Here is an 8,519-nt window from a genome sequence, read left to right as displayed (position 1 = left end):
CCCCACGGCCCCAGGACCACGGCACCAGGCTCACCTGTCAGGTGAAGTTCCCCACAAGCGGGGTGATGGTGGAGCGGACCATCCTGCTCAATGTCACCTGTGAGTGAGGGGTGAGGACACCTGGGGGGTCTGAGGGTGTGCGGGCAGGAGGGCCGGGCTGGGGATGCTAGGTGCTCTTGTCCTGGAGGCCCTGCTGAGGAGGGGGCTAGAGGGTCATAAAGCCTATCCGTCCTGGGTTTTTGTGGCTTCTGGGTTTGTGTGTGGGGGGAGGGGATGTCTACACTTGCCTCACTCCATTCCCCACCACACAGCCCCTCCCATCCCCCAGCTGAGGAGGGAAATGCTTTCTTCTGTCCTAGGTGCTTCACAGAACCGAAGCAATATCTGCAGAGGGGACGGCACAGGTAGGAAGGAGTCCCCTCCCCCTCCCCCATGGGGCATTGATTGGAGTGGGGTCTCTGCCAGCTTGGCTCAGAGCTGTACTTTCAAATGGTGTGCCCACATGCAAATCATGGGGCTTGAGCGGGGTCCTACATTGAAACAGAAGCCCCCATTAGGTCTCGTCCCCAATATCCTCCAATTCTGGTCTTGCCAAGTGACCCACATCCTCCTCCCCGCCCATTCTAAACATGCTCTTTGCCCTTCACCAATCACTGAAGTCTTCGGCTGGCATTTTTTAAAATTAGAGTTTATTTTGAGGAACACACTGAGACTAAACATGCTCTTTATCCTTTACCAATCACTGAAGTCCACGGCGGGCTTTTTTTTTTTTTTTTATGAATTAGACTTTATTTTGAGGAACACATTGAGGTTCACAACAGAACTGATCAGAAGATAAAGAGACTTCCCCTGCCTTTCCTGTACTTTCTTACACACACACAGCCTCTCCCTCACCAACATCCCCCCGCTCCTAGGGTACATGTTACAGTGAACTTCCACTGACACATCCTTTTCAACCAAAGTCCATGATTGATGTTAGAGTTCACTCTTGGCATTACACGTTTCATGTGTGCGTGTATGCTCAGTCATGTCTAGCATTTTGCCACCCCCTGGACTGTAGCTGCCCAGGCCCTTCTGGCCATAGAGTTTTCCAGGTGAGGATACTGGAGTGGGTTGCCATTTCCTACCTCAGGGGCTCTTCCTGATCCAGGGATGGAACCTGCATCTGTTGTGTCTTCTGCATGGGTAGGCTGATTCTTTACCATTGTACCACCTGGGGTACATTTCATGGGTTTGGACAAAGATGTAATGACATGTATCCACCATTAGAGTGTCACTCAGAGTGGTTTCATTGCCCCCCAGTGTCACTTTGGGCCATTTTTTGACTGTCAGCACCACCCCCCCACCCCAGCCTTCATGCTGACCCCTCTCTGGAGCCCAGTGCTCCCCTTGTTGCTCTAGTCCCACGGGTCATGACAACTGGACAGTGAGCCCCATCAGCAGTCTCTCAGCAGTGCCCATCCAATCATTGACAAGTAATGTCCAGATGTACCTCATCTTGAGTGTTGGGGTCCCAGGAGGCTTGGCCAGGCAGGGCCAGGAGCACCGTCTGGATCTGATGTGAAGGTCTGAGAAGGTTCCTTCTTCCAGTTCCTTCTGGAGGCTCAAAACACCACTGTGAGCTCTGAGTGACAGTGCCAACAGAGGCCGGGAGAGCAGATTTAGACACCCTCCCTGGAAAGAAGGAGGTGCAAGGCTTTTCAGCATCCCCCAAAGGGATGGAATGTCTATCTGGAATGTCCATGGGGTTCAGAGCCTCAGGGCTCTGCTGTGGCCGGGTCTGGGGTCTGTTACATCGAGACCCTGGATGGAGAAGTAGCTGACTCCAAGGAGAGCTGAAGTTTGTTGGAAGAGTGTGGGCTGGAGAGGCAAGTGCTGCTTAGACTGTGCCCTTCTGCAAAAGGCTGAGGTTCTGAGAGGGGAAGGGGAACTGAGCGGCTGGACCTTGCATGTGAGGGGCGGGATACCCCCTCTGCGTGCTGAGGAGAGGAGTCAAGGCTGGAATTCTCCAAGTGTCTCTCTCGTCTGCAGGGGAATCAGGGACAGGGGCAGGAGTGACTGAGGGGGCCATCGCGGGAGCTGGCGTCACCATGCTGCTTGTTCTCTGCTTCGGCCTCATCTTCTTCGTGTGAGCTGGGCTGGGTGTGGGCCAGTGGAGGAGAAGAGGGGCCTGGAGGGATTTCGAGGACCCAGAGCAATGGCGGGGTTGCAGGGGTAATGAGAATCCAGCTAGTAACCACCTAGCCAGGCATGACGGTGCTCCGAGCCCTGATCCTAGACATTCAGGACCTGGTGGGGTAGGGGTGGGGGGCCTTGTTACAGTTTTGTGATAAAGGCTCCTGGACTTACTCTACCCTTTTAAAATTTTTATTGGAGTATAGTTGGTTTATAGTGCTGTGTTAATTTCAGGTATACATCAAAGCAAATCCATTATGCATATACATATATCCACTCTTTTCTTAGATCCTTTTCCCTTATAAGTCATTACAGAGTATTGAGTACAGTTCCCTGTGCTGTACAGTAGGTTCTTATTACTTATCTATTTTATGCATCGTGCTTGTGCTCAGTCTCTAAGTCATATCCAACCCCTTGGGGCCCCATGGACTGTAGCCCACCAGGCTCCTCTGTCCATGGGATTCTCCAGGCAAGAACACTGGAGTGGGTTACCATTTCCTTCTCCAGGGGATCTTCCCAACCCAGGGATGGAAGCTGCATATCCTGCATTGGCAGGTAGATTCTTTACCAGTGAGCCACCAGGGAAGCCCATTTTATGCATAGCAGTGTCTATATGTGAATCCCAATCTTACAACCTATCCCTCCCCCTGTTTCTGCCCTGGTAGCCATTAGGTTTCTTTCTACATCTGTGACTCTATTTCTGTTCTGTGAATAAGTCCATTTGTACTTTTTTTTTTTTTTAAGATTTCACATTTAAGTGATATCGTATGATATTTGTCTTTCTCTGTCTGACTTCAGGTTCCCTAGTGGCTCACATGGTAAATAATCTGCCTACAATGCAGGAGACCTAGATTCAACCCTTGAGTCAGGGAAATCCACCGGAGAAGGAAATGGCAACCCCCTCCAATATTCTATCCTGGGGGATTCCATGGACAGAGGAGCCTAGTGATTTACAATCCAAGGGGCTGCAAAAAGTTAGACATGAATGAGCAACCGATAATTGTCTGACTCACTTCACTTAGTGTGATACTCTCTAGGTCCATCCATGTTGCTGCAAAATGGCATTTCATTCTAGTTTTATGGCCAGTAATATTCCAGTGTAAGGCTTCCCAGGTGGTGCTAGTGGTAAAGAACCCACTTTCCAATGCAGAACACATAAGATACATGGATCCAATCCCTGGGTCAGGAAGATCCCCTGGAGGAGGGCACAGCAACCCACTCCAGTATTCTTGCCTGGAGAATCCCATGGAAGAAGAGCCAAACGGGCTTCAGTCCATAGGGTCGCAAACAGCTGGACACGACTAAAGTGACTTAGCAGGCATGCATGCAATAGTCCGTAGTATACAGGTACCACATCTTCTTTATCCATTCCTCTGTCAAGGCACATTTAAGTTGCTTCCATGTCCTGGCTATTTTAAATAATGCTTCAATGAACATTGGGGTACATGCATCTTTTTGAATTATGGTTTTCTTTGGATATATTGGTCTGGCCCTACACTTGACCTGCATTAAGCACTCACTCCAGCCTCAAAAGAGTGACCCTGTGTCATAAACCCTCTCTCTCATCAGAGTGAAGATCTACAGGAAGAAGGTAGCCAAGACTGCAGTAGACATGGAGGACATCTACTCTGCCACAGAGCCAGCTTCCCTGGTGAGTGACATGGGTACCCTGGCAACACAGCCTGCCCTGTGTATCCCCCCAGTGCGTGGGGTTGCCCATGGCCATGCCTCTTTCAGCATGTCCAGAAATGAGCTCTTCCTCTCCCCCTTCTTGCTTGTTTGAAAATGTAGGATTCATTATTATTCAGATATGTGAGGCCGACAGATCAGGAGATGATTGCCATGGAAAAGACAGTTATTATAGTTCCCAAGAGGAGCGTTCATGCCACACCACACAATCACACCATTGTTTTATTGTTTGAGGGACAGGTCATGGGATTCTTTTGCATGGTTTTGTTGCTAAGCAAGCCTGCTTGGTTTGTGGTTAAGCAGGAGAAGGGAATGGCAATCCACTTCAGTATTCTTGCCTTGAGAACCCCATGAACAGTAGGAAAAGGCAAAAAGATAGGACACTGAAAGATGAACTCCCCAGGTCAGTGGGTGCCCAATATGCTACTGGAGATCAGTGGAGAAATAACTCCAGAAAGAATGAAGAGATGGAGCCAAAGCAAAAACAACTCCCAGTGGTGGATGTGACTGTTGATGGAAGCAAGGTCCAATGCTGTAAAGAGCAGTATTGCATAGGAACCTGGAATGTGAGGTCCATGAATCATGGCAAATTGGAAGTGGTCAAACAGGAGATGGCAAGAGTGAACATGGACATTTTAGGAATCAGTGAGCTAAAATGCACTGGAATGGGTGAATTTAACTCAGATGACCACTATATCTACTACTGTAGGCAAGAATCCCTTAGAAGAAATGGAGTAGCCATCATAGTCAACAAAAGAGTCTGAAATGCAGTACTTGGATGCAATCTCAAAAACAACAGAAAGATCTCTGTTCATTTCCAAGGCAAACCATTCAATATCACAGTAATCCAAGCCTATGCCCCAACCAGTAATGTTGAAGAAGCTGAAGTTGAATGGCTCTATGAAGACCTACAAGACCTTATAGAACTAACACCCAAAAGAGATGTCCTTTTCTTTACAGGGGACTGGAATGCAAAAATAGGAAGTCAAGAAATACCTGGAGTAACAGGCAAATTTGGCCTTGGAGTACAGAATGAAGCAGGGCAAAGGCTAATAGAGTTTTGCCAAGAGAATGCATTGGTCATAGCAAACACCCTCTTCCAGCAACACAAGAGAAGACTCTACACACGGACATCACCAGATGGTCAATATCAAAATCGGACTGATTATATTCTTTGCAGCCAAAAATGGAGAAGTTCTATACAGTCAGCAAAAACAAGACTGGTAGCTGACTGGCACAGGCCATGAACACCTTATTGCCAAATTCAGACTTAAATTGAAGAAAGTAGGGAAAACCACTAGACCATTCAGGTATGACCTAAATAAAATCCCTTATGATTATACAGTGGAAGTGACAAATAGATTCAAGGGATTAGATTTGATGGACAGAGTGCCTGAAGAACTATGGATGGAGGTTCCTAACATTGTACAGAAGGCAGGGATCAACACCATCCCCAAGGAAAAGAAATGCAAAAAGGCAAAATGGTTGTCTGAGGAGGCTTTACAAGTAGCTGTGAATAGAAGAGAAGCTAAAGGCAAAGGAGAAAAGGAAACATATACCCATTTGAATGCAGAATTCCAAAGAATAGCAAGGAGAGATAGGAAAGCCTTCCTCAGTGATTAATGCAAAGAAATAGAGGAAAACAATAGAATGGGAAAGTCTAAAGATCTCTTCAAGAAAATTATGAGATACCAAGGGAACATTTCATGCAAAGATGGGCACAGTAAAGGACAGAAATGGTACAGACCTAACAGAAGCAGAAGATATGAAGAAGAGGTGGCAAGAATATAAAGAAGAACTGTACAAAAAAGATCTTCACTATTCAGATGATCACGATGATGTGATCACTCATCTAGAGCCAGACATCCTGGAATGGGAAGTCAAGTGGGCCTTAGGAAGCATCACTACAAACAAAGCTAGTGGAGGTGATGGAATTCCAGTTGAGCTATTTTAAATCTTAAAAGATGATGCTGTGAAAGTGTTGCACTCAATATGCCAGCCAATTTGGAAAACTCAGCAGTGGCTACAGGACTGGAAAAGGTCAGTTTTCATTCCACTCTCAAAGAAAGACAATGCCAAAGAATGTTCAAACTACTGCACAATTGCACTAATCTCACACACTAGCAAAATAATGCTCAAAATTCTCCAAGTCAGGCTTCAACAGTATGTGAACTGTGAACTTCAGGTGTTCAAGGTGGATTTAGAAAAGGCAGAGGAACCAGAGATCAAATTCCCTTGGATCATTGAAAAAACTAGAGAGTTCCAGAAAAACATCTACTTCTGTTATTGACTATGCCAAAGCCTTTGACTGTGTGGATCACAATAAACTGGAAAATTCTTAAAAAGATGGGAATACCAGACCTGCCTCTTGAGAAATCTGTATGCAGGTCAGGAAGCAACAGTTAGAACTGGACATGAAACAATAGACTGGTTCCAAGTAGAAAAAGGAGTACCTCAAGGCTGTATATTGTCACCCTGCTTATTTAACTTATATGCAGAGTACATCATGAGAAACACCGGGTTGGATGATGCACAAGCTGGAATCAAGATTGCCAGGAGAAATATCAATAACCTCAGATATGCAGATGACACCACCCTTACGGCAGAAAGCGAAGAGGAACTAAAAAGCCTCTTGATGAAAGTGAAAGAGGACAGTGAAAAAGTTGGCTTAAAACTCAACATTCAGAAAACTAAAATCATGGCATCTGGTCCCATCAGTTCATGGGAAATAGATGGGGAAACAGTGGAAACAGTGTCAGACTTTATTTTTTTGGGCTCCAAAATCACTGCAGATGGTGACTGCAGCCATGAAATTAAGACGGTTGCTCCTTGGAAGAAAAGTTATGACCAACCTAGACAGCATATTAAAAAGCAGAGACTTTACTTTGCCAACAAAGGTCCGTCTAGTCAAAGCTATGGTTTTTCCAGTAGTCATGTATGGATGTGAGAGTTGGACTATAGAGAAAGCTGAGTGCCGAAGAATTGATGCTTTTGAACTGTGCTGTTGGAGAAGACTCTTGAGAGTCCCTTAAACTGCAAGGAGATCCAACCAGTCCATCCTAAAGGAAATCAGTCCTGAATATTCATTGGAAGGACTGATGCTGAAGCTGAAACTCCAATACTTTGGCCACCTGATGTGAAGAACTGACTCATTTGAAAAGTCCTTGATGCTGGGAAAGATTGAAGGCAGGAGAATAAGGGGACAACAGAGGATGAGATTGTTGGATGGCGTCACTGACTCAATGGACATGAGTTTGAGTAATCTCCGAGAGTTGGTGATGGACAGGGAGGCCTGGTGTGCTTCAGTCCAAGGCGTTGCAGAGTCGGACATGACTGAGTGACTGAACTGAACTGAAATCTGTTTTCTCGAGTAATCACTAACTTACAGGAGTCTCCCATATTTTTCTACTTACAATCCCCTAGTTGGATTAACTGTTTAATTACCTGTTCTGTCCCTCATTCTGTCCCTATGATTCTTTGAGAGTTTCCCTATAACATAATAATATTTTCCACATAGGGCTTCCCAGGTGGCTCAGTGGTAAAGAATCTGCCTACAGTGCCGGAGAGGCAGATGTGGATTCAATCCCTGAGCCAGTAACATAATATTATTTTCTACATAGGTCTATGTGAGTGTTCTGTAGAGTTGGAAAACAATCTGTAGCCTTATATCTGTTGTATGATTGCATAAACAGAACCTTGACAAATGTTTAATAACAGAATGGAAGAATGAATAAGTGCTTGTCCCAGAGTCAAATTCACTTCATGGGCCCTCTCTGCCTTCTCATCCCCAAACTACCTTGATGTGACCCCTTTCTTTGCTCTCCGCACAGGATCACCGGCAGGAGTCCAAGTCAGAGGAATCTTCTGACCCTGCAAGTTATGCAGGGGCCACCCCCTCTTTGGAGTTGGAGCAGGAGTTGCATTATTCCTCCATCATCTTCCGTGGGGAGAAGCCTCGGGAGAGCCCTCACTCGGAATATGCAGAGATCAGGATCAAGTGAGGCACCGAAGGCAGTATGAGCCTCAGCGTCGGGACATCCATATCTTCCGCAGGAAGGAGGACCCACAGGCTAATTCTTGGAGACCTAACATCCCCATCAGCAGTGGGTTCATGAACTACTGCCTGCAAGTTTCTTGCTATATGTCTTAGGCTTTGCAATCACAGATACCTGGGATCACATCCATGCTCATTCATTTATTAAGAAAGTAGCATCTTGTGACCCACCTACCCTGACCCCCATCCACCATGCCTTGGTTTCCTGCTTTGGTGAAACAAACATGAGAAGTCCAGCCTCACAGGGCTGTTGTGAGGATTAAATGGAAGTATGAAATATGCAACAGAAGTCTTGATACATTGTGACTTTTGACTGAAAAAACACACACACACACAAAAACACACACAACCTGAAAGTTGTGAGTTATGCTTTATTTGGGGATCTTACTGAGGACTATAGCCTGGGAGACAGCCTTTCAGATAGCTCCGAGGAGCTGCTCTGTAGAGGTAAGGGAGGAGCCAGGATATATAGGCGTTTTTGCTGAAAACAAATGTATAACTGAACATCAAGAGATCACTGCTAATCACAAAAATCAGATACCTCAAGGTAATGATTTTAGTGCTTTTCTATGTATGGGAGGATGCAAAAGTCTGAGTCCAC

The 8,519-nt window shown here is 46.0% G+C and overlaps 1 pseudogene; it reads left to right on the top strand.

The window, feature by feature from the left end:
* LOC120872069 overlaps positions 1-8,464 on the top strand; it is a 9,115-nt pseudogene extending 651 nt beyond the window's left edge.
* Positions 8,465-8,519: the final 55 nt, after the last annotated feature.

This window comes from Oryx dammah, unplaced genomic scaffold (genome assembly GCF_014754425.2).
Source record: "Oryx dammah isolate SB20612 unplaced genomic scaffold, SCBI_Odam_1.1 HiC_scaffold_13, whole genome shotgun sequence".
Lineage (NCBI taxonomy): Eukaryota > Metazoa > Chordata > Mammalia > Artiodactyla > Bovidae > Oryx > Oryx dammah.
Note: the sequence above shows the minus strand (reverse complement) of the source record. Positions and strands in the feature narration are given on the sequence as shown.